Genomic DNA, 15,906 nt, shown 5'->3' on the forward strand with positions numbered 1-15,906 from the left:
CGGTTGGACTAGGGCAAGTGGGAGATTTTATTGCACTGGGTTTTTATGCCCTAGTTTATTGTTTTGTGCCTGTTTACTTGTACTCCCCACTTCGCTTTATGACAAGTGGGAGATTGTTGGGGTTTGTGCCCTAAAGTCTCTTACCCAGTAGTTTGTAAACAACTTTGTACGAACACTTGTGATGTATAATATAAATGATATTTACTTCACTACTTGACTTTACACACTTAGATGTCTTTTCATTTTACCACAAACCAATAAACTTAAGATCCCACGTTATCTGTATGTAACTTAAGCATGTATGTGGTGACATACAAATGGATCATGTCTTGAGTGACAACCAAAATGGTCTGTAGTATATGGATATAGGAGGGAAACCTTATTTGGTAACGCTACGGATGCGGCCTGCTTTGTGGAATGGTCACAAGTGATGTGACTTGTCACAGATGATCTGATCCTGATCATTCGTGTAGGGAACATGCGAGCGAGGGCGTCCTATACAAAGAGTTTGTATAAGACCTGAGCACGGAGTGTTAACATCTCGTTATATAATACCGTTCAAACTGAGACTTCACTTCACTAGGATGACCATGGGTAACATGACCTCATTCCTGAGTGAGTTGAGAACTCCTGACATTGAAATCGTCCTTTGATTTGCATGGGTGCGAGTGGCCAGAACGCCGACTCAAACCTACCATTTTGGGGATTTGTCTGATGTGGGGAGCTGGGAATTCAACTACACAAGATGGAATTCACTCCTTCCCCGACGCAGGGGCAAGTAAATAGATAGCTCCCTTAAGGACTGATTCCAGGGCTTGAACGATGTGGCGCCACACACCTTCTCATGGCCCGAGAGGTGTTCACATATAGTAGGACTATGTTGTATTGTTCATTAGAGGGATCGGTAAGGAGGAAGATGTAATTACAAGGGCAAAACGGTAAATTGGCCTGCTGTAATTACGAGCATCTAAAGGGTCATCGTACTGATGATTGGTTATATCCAATGGACATAGAAATACATTTATGGCAAGATGAGTTCAACTGGTCTTTAATGAAATGCCTGGCAGTTAACGGATGATGGATATCGTGACTAAAGAGTTTAGTCAGCTATTCATGTACCATTGGAACTTCGAGCCATAGGTTCATAAGGTCCCCTTGGTAGCTTGGATATAAGTTGAGAGTCAGTTTTTGGGTCAATTTGAAATGTTCAAATTGACAAGAGGGAGTTCAATTATATATGACATAATTGAACGAGTTAATTAAATATGGTATAATTAATTTTATGTGTGAGATACATTAATTTGGAGGAAATTGGATATAAATATGATTTATATCTAGTAGAGGAAAAAATATTATAATTAACATTTGATATTAATTTATAAATTATGAATGTGATAAGATCACATTAATTGGAAGATTTTAAAGGACATGGGAAGGTGCCTCGTCGTTTAAAATAACGGACGAGTGCATTATAAATAGCAGACGGTATGATGATCTCGGTGTGTGTAGGTATTGTGGAAAAGATAGTGTCATCGTTTAGAAAACCAGTGCCTATACGATAGGACTCCACGATCATTTACATATGCGATATTGTTAAGCGATCGCATATCAAGTACATCGTCGCGCGCTATTATCTAAACGATCATTTACCTTTTACTAAGTGGTCGTTTAGCTCCCGATATTTACTAAACGATCATATAGACGATCGCTTAGTTTTTCCTACATGATCGTATTGGACGACCGCTCACCCTTTTCCTACACGATCATATAGACGATCATTTACCTTTTCCTACACGATCGTATAAACGATCGTTTACTTTTACTACACGATCGTATACTTCACCTAAATGATCAAGCATCCTATCTATGCGATAGATGACCTCTTCTCCCACTTGCTTGATCGTTTTGTACGGTTGCTCTTCCTCCTTCCCTCTACCAAAGCTGAACAAAGCCCACACTTTGGATTTTCACTCCAAGAATACTGAGGGCTCTAAGTGGTGTTGTCTTCTCAGATTCCTTCTATCCAAGTGGTGACTATTCGAGGTAGACTGTTGGGCTTCAGACTCGCTGTGAAGAAGAAATCTTCATCTGGTATGATTTCTGATTTCTTGATCCCTTTTGAATCATGAAAGTATGTTTGAATATATATGCGGTAATTCTATCACAATGAATTAGAAAGATCCGCTTCCGCTCGTAGGTACTCTTGAATAAGAGTTCCTTCAATAATTTGAGCATTGGCCTAATTATGCCCAAATATGGGCTTAATGTGGGCCTAAAACGCCAAAATAAGCCTAAGCCCAGTTAATGGGGCCTAAAGACCAGGCTCAAGTCCAATTAATTAGGCTCAAAGGGCAGGCCCAAGTCCAATTAAATTAGACTCAAAGGTTAAGCCCATGGGCTAATCAAGGTCAGACCCAAGCCCATGAAGCCCATTAGAGAGCCCTATAAATAGAGAAACTCTCCTCATTTGCAAGGGTCAGTAATTCTATGCTCCAAAGAGCTTACAAGGAATTTTCTACAATCAGAAGACTCCTTGACTCTTGAAGCTGACCACACCTGAAGACTAAAGTCCTTTAAGGATACAAGCATTCTGAAGATTGAAGTCCTTTGAAGATGCAAGTATTTTGATACAAGCCTTCTGAAGACTGAAGTCCTTTGAAGATACAAACAATTCTACATTCAGAGAGCCCAGAGAGAATTCATCAACAAGCAAAAGACTCTCAAGACTCCTGAAGCTGCACTCGTAGAAGACAAAAGACCCTTGAAGACAAAAACACTCTTCCAAGACCTCTACTTCAAGAACGTTCGGTGCTTTTCTTCTTCAAGTCAAGCATATCCACCCAATCGAGAGAGAATCATAGGATCAAGTACTAGAGATCGAACCACATCGCATCAAACCAACATCAAGATCAACACCAACTCAAGTTCAACTCCACAAAACAAGTTTCTCCGAAAGCCTCGTGCGAACACTAATCCTCCATGAAGATCAACAAGCTTGAAGGCCAATCATCCAAGAAGATCAACAAGCCCAAAGGCCGATCATCCAAGAAGATCAACAAGTCCAAAGGCCGATCGTCCAAGAAAATCAATGAGCCCAAAGGTCGATCATCCAAGAAGATCAACAAGCCTAAAAGTCGATCGTCCAAGAAGATCAACAAGCCCAAAGGCCGATCGTCCAAGGAGATAAACAAGCCCAAAGGCCAATCATCCAAGAAGATCAACAAGTCCAAAGGCCGATCACCCAAGAAGATCAACAAGCCCAAAGGCCGATCGTTCAAGAAGATCAACCAGCTTAAAGATTATAATTTATTTTGAAAGCATCAAATAATATGTATTAAGGATTGTACTCATTTTCCGCAAAATTAATACAAATACAAAATTCAAGTTCCACGAAATACATTTCTCTTGAAATCTCGTATGAACAGTAAGGATTTACAAAAGTGAGTTAGTTAAAAGTAACTAACTAAATTTTACCTTCCTTTTGTTATAGGTTCTTACATGATTCAACTGAGAAGCAAAAATGTTTCATGAGTATAACAAGAAATAAAGAAGAGATCCAAAGTGAGTAAAATTTTTATTCTTATCTCTATTTTTAGGAGCATCCATTGGGAAAAAGTAACCCAAAATATGAAGGAGAAAGGGAAGGAGAAAGGGAAGGAGAAAGAGAAGGAAGAAGAAGAAGAAGAAATAAAAGAAAAAGCAGAAGAAGAAAGAGAAGCTTTATTAAATTGGTTAATTTTGTCTCAAATGTTAGAGATAATGGACATTCTTCATTACTGCATAATCTTGAAATAAGGGGAAGTCGTGGATTAGGTCCACGATTACTTTACTTTACATATATATCCTTATCGGCAAAATTTGAAGCCACGTGGAGGTTAAATTGTGGACTCAATATACAATTTAGGATAAATCGCATACGAGGTCTACGATTCATCTTAGTATACGTGGACTCGATACACGTTTTCTGATAATCATGTACTTGGTCCACGATTTTTCCAACACTATTTTTGTTAATATTTTCCTCTCAACTTTATTTTTTGTCATTATTTATTAAAATAATATTATATTTTAAAATAATTCATTGTGTCTTTATATTTTTAGAATGGTAGGAAATTTTCTCATGAAATAACTACCTTTTATCTCTATCTATGCAATTAGTATATATATATATATATATAGAAGTCCAACAATTAGTATATTGGTTGTACTCTAAAGTCTGTGTAGTTTTCAATTTGATCTTTAAAAAGTTTTAATTTAATCTTTTCATATACGAAATAAAATCATATTTTTAGATTTGTGTATATAATTATGTTTTATCTTTCAATTGTTTAAGCCCGTCTAGCTCAGTTGGTAGAGCGCAAGGCTCTTAACCTTGTGGTCGTGCGTTCAAGCCCCAATATACGGTATCTCTATTAAAAATTTATACTATAACAATTACACTACTCGTCATGTGCGCGACACACCCTTGCCAAAAATATTTTTATTTTTTTTTATTTTGTTATTTTCTCCCATTTCCCTAATTATCCACTCCCATAACCATGTCAATTTACAAGTACAAGAAGAGTCTGTTAGGATTACAATTCTATCAAAAGAACCAGCTCTATTGGTATTACATCTACAATTATTATATTGAACAATCAAATTCACTTTTCAATGGTACAACTTAATAGATAGCCGTCAAAACTTATTTGGTCGAGTACTATAAAAAGAAAAAAAAAAAAAGAACTCAACCTTCTCCAACAGTAAATGAAAGAAAAACAAAATCAAGACTATCTTGCGTTGTAGAGATAGATTCAAGCATCTGGTTCGTTTGATGGTCGGCGATGGACGATCTTGTTTTGTTTGGTGGGATCCTTGGTTTTCGGGAGGTACAATTTTGGATTTATATGGGTCTATGGTAGTTTATGATACAGGGAGTAGTTTGGAGGCGCGGTTGTCAGAGTTCATGGATGGTGAGGGAGGTTGGAGGTGGCCTACAGTGTCTTGGGAGTTGCTTGAGATCTGGGGTCTTATGCAGATAGTGGGGCCTAGGGTGAAGGGGGAGGATTATTGGGTTGGGTGTTTGGGTGCTAGTGGTCGATTTTCTATCGATAGTGCGTAGGAGAGTTTGCGTCCTCGTCGTCCTAGGGTGTCTTGGGCTAGTATTTTGTGGGTGGGGGTGGTATTCCGCGTCACTCTTTCTATACATGGTTAGATGTAAGGGACAAGTTGGGTACGCGGGATTGGTTGAGGAGTTGGGGTGTGTTGTCAGAGGGGTGTCTTCTGTGTAGGGGAGGTATGGAGTCGTGGGATCATTTATTTTTGAGTATGGGTTCGGGAGAGAGACGTGGTCTGGTGTATTGCATCAGTTAGGTTTGTCGCATCATGTGGCGGGTTGGGATGTCGAGTTGAGTTGGTTGTGCCGAGTGGGGTCAGGTAAGAGGATGTGTAGTAAGTTATTCTGTGTATTCTGGTGTGCTTCCATCTACTACATCTGGCAGGAGCGTAATCAGTGGCTGCATGGAGGTCGACCGAGATCGGTGTCTACTCTGTTTCACCTTATGGTCTCTACGGTTCGTGCTTGAGCTGCTTTCTGGCGGATTGATCTTCTTGGTCTTATCTAGTGTGTTTACGAATGCTTTTCTTCTTTTTGAAATTGTTGTTTCTCTTTGTTTTGTTGTTGTCCATAGCTGTGAGGTTTTGGTTTCTTTTCTCTGGCTTTCTCCCAGGTGGTTTGGGGCTTTTGTATTTATGTTGTTGGCTTTGTTTTTTATTGTTGTCCTGTCTTTTCTTGTACGTTGTTACTTTGATGCCTTGATCCCAGGCTGTGGGATCTCCCTTGTTGTTGTATAACAATATCATTTATTCTAAAAAAAGAAATTGGATTGAGCTTATTGAGAGTGAATGAGAAGATCCTAAAGAGTGACTTAGGACCGGACCAACCTACAAAAACGAAATGGTCCCTTCGTAACCGAGGAAAAGCAATTTTCTTTCTTTCGTTTTTTTTATATATATAAAAATATTATTGAAGAAGGGAAATATATACATATTTTGTCTCTATTCCAATTGACTACATACTATATCTTGAAAAATGACCAACTGTCTCATTTACAAGAACTAATAAAAGTCACAATTGATTAAGAACTAATAAAGTCAAAATTAAAAAGGTAAATAATTCTTTTATCGGATTTTGGATAAAAACTTATTAGATATAAAATTGAAAGTGAAAACAATATCGGCAATTCAAATGAGCCATTTGGAGTTAATATATATGACTCAACTAAAAGAACTCTACAAAGAATATCTTAAAAAGTAATTTGATTGGTACTACATTTTAGTTCATTTGGTTGGAGCGAGTGGTAAGTCTAGTACTATTCAACTATGGGATGACATTATATATTTAACTGCTTTATGGTATTCATTTTCTAAAAGAAAAAGAAACATATTACTTTATTTCTCGAGGTACCAAATGGAGCAAACCAAACCCCAATAAATGAGAAAGTACATCAAAAAAGGAAAACGAATTAAGTTCATCATCGATGCCTAATATCTCCATTGCCAGCTTCCTCTTCCAACTCCATCTCCACCTGGTCCCGTTGCATCAAATTTCTGAGCCAGTCGTCCATCGCAATGCCCTCCTCCGAACTCCTCATACTCCTCAACCTCCACTTTTTGTCTCTTTCTTCTATGCTTCTGTAGCATCAAAAACCCAATCTAGATCTCTATCACAATCATTAACTCAATGATCACCTCCAAATCTAACTGATTCCATGACTTTGATTTCATCTCCTCCACCGCCATCTCCTTAACCAGTTGTTACTCCTCCTTCGCCTGCATTTAAAACTCCATACCGTCAAACGCTCACTTTGTCTCCTCCTCTACAATCACCAAAACCACCTGGAAATACCCATCTGCCACCCCCAAAACCTCTGATTTCATCTCCTCCACCGGTAAAGCTTCATCAATCCCCTCCTCAGCAATCATCAAAACCACCTGAAAACTTCTCTCTACTGCTACCACCACCATCACAAGCTAAACCGTCGTATTCCATCGCCACCACCACAACTCACAAAACCCACCTAAGAAAATGCATCTCTCTTTGTGACTCCAATTTCATCTTCTACACCGCTACAACTCAAAATCACATGAAGTCATCTTCTATGCCACCATGGGCTCCTAGAGGGAAACTCACTTTCATTTTTTATAGCTAAATATATCTTCTATTGGTCTTAATTAATTGGATGACTTTTCTCTAACCTATTCTTGTCTGTATTTCTTAATATTTCGAGCTTTTCTCTAGCTCTAGATTTTGTAGTGCTCCTTTATGATGAATGCATTTTGTTTTGGGTATGATGAGAACGCTAATTGTATGTCAACCTAGTTTAGATATTTGAATGCGCCTCTTGATTTCATCTATCTTTTGTTAAAAAAATTGAAAGTTAAATATCTTATCCAACACGCTTAAAATTTAAGGAGTAAATAAAATAACTTGAAAATTTATGGAGTAGTAGCTTGTTAAACTATTGTAAAGTTAATGTATTTATCCTATAGAGAATTAATTAGCAGGAAACTAATAAACAATATAGGAACATACACATTTACTTTTCTTAAGCATATATAGGTGCTGCCTAAGTTTGGTATTATTAATGGTCAGTACACCATTATAGAAAAAGGTAAAAATATAAAAAGTCGAATGTGATATTGGTTTTATTCTCTTCTATAAATGAATTCGACGTTTTTATCTTCCTATTTCTTACCTTCCTAATATGGCACCATCCAAATTAACAAGTTTTGGAGAACTCATGGGCGACTAATGAGATTAGGAAAAAAGAACTCATTTTAATTAACTAATTAACAAATTTTTTATTCTAGTAAAATAATAAAAAATAATAATAAGGAATGAAACCTTGATTCTATATCAGTTTGCTTTTTATCATAGGAATTGAAATAATAAATCTTCTTATGATTCTTGTTGTTTCAATTTTATTTGTTTCAAAAACATTTTATGTTTTCAAATCAAATAAATAATTTTATTTACGATTCATTGGAACAAAAAAAAGTTAGGCTAGATACTAACGTCTAGGCCGTGGAACTAAAAAGAAAAGGACTTTTCGAAGGAAATAAAAGAAGTACATTTTTATTTCTTTATTTTGATTTATTTATAAATATTTTTAGTAATCTCTCCTATTCATTGTTATTACTTGCATTATCTAATCGCTATGTGACTTGTATCCCTTGAGTAAAGACAGTGCTATGAACAAAGAATTATTCAACTACTTATAAGTTACTCTATTTTCCCACACATGGGTGCCTATTATTACTAAATCAAATTTGCATGTTATCTTTCTCCAAATAAATAATAATATTAATAAAAAAGGGATTTTTGATTAATTTATTATTTATTTTCTTAAACAATAATAGGCTGTGTTGGTTTTATATAAATATTAAGATTTCAAACGGCAAACAAAAAAATTTATAATTAATTAGTCTCTTTAAATTTTGTAAAATGGAAAGGTTATGCACAAAAAAAATAAAATAAAATAAAAAAATAACAAATGCCAGTTTTTGGCAACCAAGTAGATCCTGTAATGAAATTGTTAACGATATAAGTAATGGTCGATTGTTCGTTTAATATATGAAAACCTGTCCATTAATTCTTTTGGAGACATCAGCTCTCGGATCGCAATTGTTGTACTCACCATAAAATAAGTTGTTTATTGGTATTCCTTCCTAGTCTGGCCATCCCTTCGGTGCCACCATTTTATGTAGAAATGACTCAATGAAAACAACAGTTGAATATTGTCTCCATGACCGACCTAGAAAGTTGAAAGGAAAAATTGCTTTCAAATAATGCTGCATTTTTTGACTGTGACGTAGATAGAATTGCTAGGTATCCTAGCATGTTAATGTCTTGGAACACAACGAGCCCATGCCCAAAAATAAAATCACTCTTCCGTAGATGTCATACTCCTTAAAAAATTTATGTTCTCCTTTCAAATACAGGTATCTTGGAAGCCCAAAAACATGCACTTGTAATAAGCAATATAGTCCGTTTGGTCAAACACTCCACCCGTTTTGAGGTCCAGGTCAACGATTGTGCCATCAAATTGTTACCGTTAACCGCTGCATGAAATGAAATGGTTAAATATATGTATAAGCTAAAAGCCTAATTAAAAACTTAAATTAATATTTTGCCTTCCGACGACAGAGCGTTTTGTAAAATAATAATGATAATAAATCATAATTTTTTTGTCATACATTTTAAGTCCCTATTTTCAACATAGATGTTTCAAAATAAAAGAGACAAAATTATTACCAAAAACAAAATTGAAACCTAAATATCTAAATAAACAAAAGTTGTGTGTGAATATTGATGGATAAAAAAAAAGAAAAAGTTACTTAGGGTTGCAGAGTCACTTGTCTTGAATCTAGTGTCATTACTTCTATTGTCGACGATAGTTGTTGTGAATGCATTATTGTCAATCAAAGCAATGTACTTCTTGGGAGATGGATTTCAAGACACTCATGGACCCGGAGCTACATGAATGTAAAATCATGTGTTGGAATTGTTTGGAGTTCCGGCTATTGCATTACTAATGTTCTTGAAATCGTAAGGACACTGTCACATTAAAACTCGACAAGTAACAGGAGGTTGATGAAACAGAAAGAAAAACATTGAAGAACTAGGAAAAGTGTCAATCTTTCAAGTTGGAAAAGGAAAAGGAAAAGCAAATTAAAACACAAAAAATGAAATGAAATGAAGAGTTGTTTAAATTAGTGTAAGTTTTTTATCTCAATTGAACTATAGAATAATACATTCTTAGCATATATAGAGATCATAAGCATAATCTAAATTAGGAAAAGGTATATCTTTTACCTAAAATCAAATATGGTCTTTAGTTATGATTTAAGGAATCACTGTAATTCTCACCTTTTTTTTTTACAAGTAATAATTATATATATAATAATGAATATAACTTTATATCTTTAAAAAATTGTTCTTATATTTTTAAGATCACAACAACAAACTTACTTATTTGACAATTATATTCATTAGTAAATATTAATTATCAATGTTCATCTAACCCCGATTTCAAATTTAATAATGTTTATTGAGACATAATATTTTCTTTTGTTTATTAAATTTTGTCATCACTATTTGACTTCATGGATTATGGAGAAACTCTTTTGGTTAAATCATATTATCTTATGATCTTAATTACACAAGTATTCTAAAAAATTACTAAATAACATCTACAGATGTTTTCTACTATGTTGAGTTAATAAACTTATTATTGCAAAGCTCAATATATTATTATTATTTTGATAATGATATGTTAATTAGACTTTTAATGCTTAAGAAGGAGTCCATCTTGAAGTGGGGGTGAATTAATTGTGATTTAGTATTTATGACAGTGGATTATTAATAAACAACAAAGAATATTCTAATAAAAGATTATTCTAATTTCAGGCACACAACACTTTAATAGACAAATGATGGGCAGTTCATTGTTTATTTATTAAATGTCTCCTCAGTCATATATAATCCTCACCCTTGCTAATGCAATCTCTTTTTAATTTTTAAATTTCTCTTTTATTATTTTAAGTCCAACCAATGCTTATATTATCTTTAAAAATTACTTTTCTTAATTGTTCTATCTACCAATTGTAAAGGACACACCAATTAATTGTTATTACTCTCATTAGCAATGAGAAATCTTATTAAATGTAATCGTTATGTGGCTTGTATCCCTTGATTAAAATCAGTGCCATGAACAAAGAATTATTCAACTAATAATAAGTTACTCTCTTTTCTCACACAGATTCCTACTATTACTAAAATCAAATTTTCATGTTTTTTTCTCCAAAATAAATAATAATATTAATAATAAGGGATCTTTAATTAATTTATTATTTATTTTCTTAAAGAATAATACGACTTTGAAATAAGAAATAGAAAAGCTTATAACTTAGACAGTGCGCCGATGAATTTTTTGTATCGGTATATTTCATATGGACGACACATATGGCCTCAATAACTTTATACACAATGAACCCTAGATCAAGAACAATAAAGGAATAATGAAGAATAGCTGTATTTTACCTATGACAATCAGTGATTGGCCTAATTAAGATTTTTTACAACCAACCAGCAACAAAAAAAAATTATTCTCTCTTGAATTGGGTGATGCACAACTGGTCCTTTCTTTTTTTTCATTTTCTTTTATTGTCTTTGATTTATTGTTGGGCCTGGGCCGATCTCCTAATACTCTATTGGTTTTATATAAATGTTAAGATTTCAATCCGCCAACAAAAAAAATTATAATTAAATACTCTTTAAAGTTTTTTAAATGAAAAAAAAACACATTTACTAAATAACCAAGTGTATAAACTGAAGGAAACTCAACCATTTCATTAGGCATAATTATAGTCCAAATTTGAAGGTGTGCTAACTTTTGGAAACCATATAAATTCGTTAATGAAATTGTTAACAGCTATAAGTAATAGCTGAGACCGTGATTGTTGTACTCACCATAAAATAAGTTGTTTACTGGTATCCCTTCCCACTCTGACCATCCCTCCAGTGCCACCATTTTATTTAGAAATGATTCCATGAAAACAACAGTTGAATATTGTCTCCATGGCTGACCCAGAAACAGCAACCTTATTAATTGTTAACGAAAAACCTGCATTTTTTTACTGTGCAGCGACGAAGATAGAATTGTTGGGTATCCTAGTATATATGTTATCGTCTTGGAACACAGCAAGCCCATACCCGAAAATAAAATCTACACTTCCGTAGAGGTTACACTCCTTGAAAATTTATATTGTCCTTCCAAGTACAAGGTGTCTTGGAAGCTCAAAAGCTTACACTTGTAATAAGCACTGTAGTTCGCTTGATCAAGGACCACCACTATTTGACCGTTTTGAGGTCCATCTGAGTTTTCAAATGTAACAATTGTGCCATGAAATTGTTAACCGTGGCATCAAATGTTAATCAAATGAAATGTTTAAATATAGTATATATGTATAAGCTAAAAGCCTAATTAAAAGCTAGGTAAAATTTTCGAAACTTAAATTAATCCTCTGCCTTCCAACTTGAGAGCTCAACTTGTTTTCTCTCCTAGTTTATATTGTAGATTCTTTTGAGTAAAAACGTTTTATTCCATACAAAACTCAACTTAAAACTTAATAGTAATAATAATAAATCTCAACTTAAACCATTCTACATTTTACCTTAAAAGTTCTTGCTCAATTCATGGGATTAAGTAAAAAGACCTTTCCTCATAAAGGTAAGATAATGATAATAATAAATCACATTTATTTTCTCATATATTTAGGTCCCTATTCTAAACAAAAGATTTTTCTAAATAAAAAACAACCAAAATAAAAGAGATAAAATTATAACAAAAAAAAATTGAAACCAGAATATCTAAAAAAAACAAAAGTTGTGTGTGAATATTGATAGATAAAACATATAGTAATAGAGATAAAAAAGTTTAGAAAATACTTTCTTAGGATTGCAGAGTCACTTCAACTTGAATCTAGTGTCGTTGCTTTTATTGTCAATGAAAGTTGTTGCGAATGCATTATCATTATCGTTAATCAAAGCAAAATGCATTCATCATAAAAGCACACTACAAAGTCAGAGCTTGAGAAAAGCTCGAAATATTAAAAAATACAGACAAGAATAGGCTAGAGAATAGTCAATCAATTAATGGACTTAATTCATTTTCCTTTTACGATATACTCTCTCATTTATTAAGGTTTGGTTTGCTCCGTTTGGTACACCGAGAAATAAAGTAATCTGTTAAAAAAAATACATAGAACAGTATATACTATCATCCCATAGTTGGACTGTACTAGACTTGTCACCGTCATGAAAACATACGTTCATTCCACTGATTGATGGTGTTATAAATACAGTGTAATTGTTGATGTTTAAATGAAAATGAAATTATGAATACAGCGAATTGTAAATAAACGAGCTTCCTTCCTGATTTTTCTCCTCCGATATATTTAAATTTATATTTTATCATCAAATTAGAATCCCAATAATCAAAAACCTTTATCCTTTATTATCAATTTTGATTTTATCTAAAAATTTATATTTTATCCTTTATTATCAAATTTGATTTTATCTAAATAACTTTTGATTTTCTAAATGTTTATTGCAAATTCTATTGTATCTAAATATTTTTTCATTATTTTATGTATATTTTTTATGTTTTCAATTTTCATATAGAAACATATAAGAATGACTTGTGAAACATATAAATGGGAATTGAACTTTAAATGAATATATATGTTATGTTATTTAGCTTAGTTTATTTCTGTAAAAGTCCAATGGACATTCATACTCCAATATTTCTCTATTATCTTGTTAGAAAAAATCGCCCACCGTGGGGTTCGAACCCACGACCACAAGGTTAAGAGCCTTGCGCTCTACCAACTGAGCTAGACGGGCATCGATGAATGTAAAGATTTGAAATATAATATAATTATATTCAAAAATCTAAAAAAATATATACTTTATCCGTGATTTTATTTCATATATGAAAAGATTAAATTAAAACTTTTTATAGATCAAATTGAAAACTATACAGACTTTATAGTACAACCAATATACTAATTGTTGGACTTTATATATATAGGCTAATTGTATAGATAGAGATAAAAGGTAGTTATTTCATGAGAAAATCTCTTACCACGATGAATTATTTTAAAATATAATGTTATTTTAATAAATAATGACAAAAATAAAGTGGAGAGGAAAATATTAAAAAAATAGAGTTGGAAAATTTGTGGATCAGGTATACGATTTTAAGAAAATGTGTATTGAATCCATGAATACTAAGAGAATCGTGGAATTGTGAGCCTGGTACGCAGCTTACCCTAAATCGTAAATCTATACTAGATCAATGATTTAACCTCTACTTGACTTTAAATTTTGTCAGATACAGACATATATGTACAGTAAAGTAATCGTGACCTGATCCACGACTTCCTCTTTTTTTTTTCAAGATTATGCAGTAATGAAGAAATGTCCATTATCTCTAACATTTGAGACAAAATTAACCAGTTTAATAAAGCTTTTCTTTCTTCTTCTTCTTTTTCTTTTATTTCTTCTTCTTCTTTCTCTTTCCTCTTCTCTTTCTCCCTCCCTTTCTCTTTCATATTTTGGGGGTTTTTTTGGGGATGGATGCACATAAAATAAGTTATAAGAATGAAAGTTTTACTCACTTTGATCACTTTTTTATTTCTTGTCATACTCTGTGAAACATTTTTGCTTCTCTATTGAATTATGCAAGAACCAATAGCAAAAGGAAAGTAAAATTTAGTTACTTACTTTTAACTAACTCATTTTTGTAAATCCTTACTCTTATAAAAGGATCTGAAAACGAGAAGAAAAATGCATGTAAAACTTTAACCGTCAAAAATGAAGAAGAAAGGAAAGAGTTTCTCAGCAAGATGATGAAACCCGAGAGAGAGAGTGAAAACTGAAAGTCTTATCCGCTTTTTGTTTTTCTTTACTAAATGAAAGAGTGAAAAGGACTAATCAATTTTTCCCCACATAATCAAAAAGATAGACGTGGCACATTTTAGATCATACACGACATCTCTCCTCTATTTTTCTTTTGGATTAGACTCCAAGAATGGGCTTCCTCAATTTCGTCACTTAAAGCCCATTTCAACTTTTCTTTTTTTCTCTCTGTTGAATAATGATTTTACTTCCCCTTTTTCTCTTCTTCCTCTTACACTTGTTGTGATTTTAAATGGATACTCATGGATTCATCTCTATAATTTTATACATCCTATAAGCTTCTTAATTAGCCCCCCTTTTTTTTTATCATTTGGGGTATGTGAGGGAATTTCTATGTTCATCTCCTCATTGTCCTTCTTTATTTGGGTTTTTCATTGATTTCTAATTTGGTTTTTGAAAAAATTTAGACTTCGTTTTGTAACTATTTTATTTTAATTTTTTTTTTTAAATTAATCCTATATAAATTACTTCCATCTCAATAAAAAAAAAAAATTTATTTTAGAATTTGATTAAGAATTAACATTGTACATAATAAAGATGAGAATCATGGTAAAAAATGTTGATGAAATATAATTAATTTTCAAAAATAAAAACAAAAACGAAATACTCATCAAACGAGGATGATAGTTGCAATTATACCCTTAAATTTTCAAATTTAAAAATTGAGCCCAAAACCTTATCTAAATGTTTAAATTGGACCACGAACCTTACATAGTTGTATAAATTATCATAATTGTATAAGTTTCAAGGTTCAATTTTTATCTTTTGTGGGTTCAATTTTTACAATTACTATAAGTTTGAGTGCTCAATTTTAACACTTTTTAAAATCTTAGGGGCTAAATTATTATTATTGAAAGTTTAAAGGTATAATTGCAACTACGACCATACTTTAAAGATGGTTTTTGTAATTTGCCCTATATTTAAAAATATTTACACTTGGACTTTTTTATTAACACGTTTAGAATTTTTTTTTCTTACAAATTTTTCTATTTATCAGAATTTTCTTAAATTATACATAGTAACCCAATACTTTTAATTTTTTTTTCTTTTTTGACAATTTTTTTTTAATGTTTTTTTTTTAAAATTTTTAATGAGAATCATTTAATTACCCATACAAATGTATTATGTCTATTACAAATATAAATTAAAGGGTTTGTTAATTTCCTCGAAAAGAAACAGAAAACAACTATAGGGGTTTGTTGGTATTTGATCTCTCAGTTCATTCTTTTTTCGTGGCATCTCTGGTTGTTTCTTCACTTTCTTTTAAGATTTATCATTCTTTGCAACAATTTCTCAATAAAAATATTGATGATAAGACGGATTATAAAGAGGTAACTATAGTCCTATTTATTTTTATTTCAAGTCTTCTTCGTAATCTCAAT

General features: G+C 32.6%; 1 non-coding gene across 1 annotated transcript; it reads right to left on the reverse strand.

Annotated features, from left to right (window-relative positions):
• Positions 1–13,374: 13,374 nt before the first annotated feature.
• Positions 13,375–13,447, reverse strand: TRNAK-CUU. Its single transcript has one exon. It is a non-coding gene; the product is annotated as a tRNA-Lys (tRNA).
• Between the last annotated feature and the right edge of the window lie 2,459 nt (positions 13,448–15,906).

The sequence above is a fragment of the Benincasa hispida genome, chromosome 1, assembly GCF_009727055.1.
Source record: "Benincasa hispida cultivar B227 chromosome 1, ASM972705v1, whole genome shotgun sequence".
NCBI classification, from domain to species: Eukaryota; Viridiplantae; Streptophyta; class Magnoliopsida; order Cucurbitales; family Cucurbitaceae; genus Benincasa; species Benincasa hispida.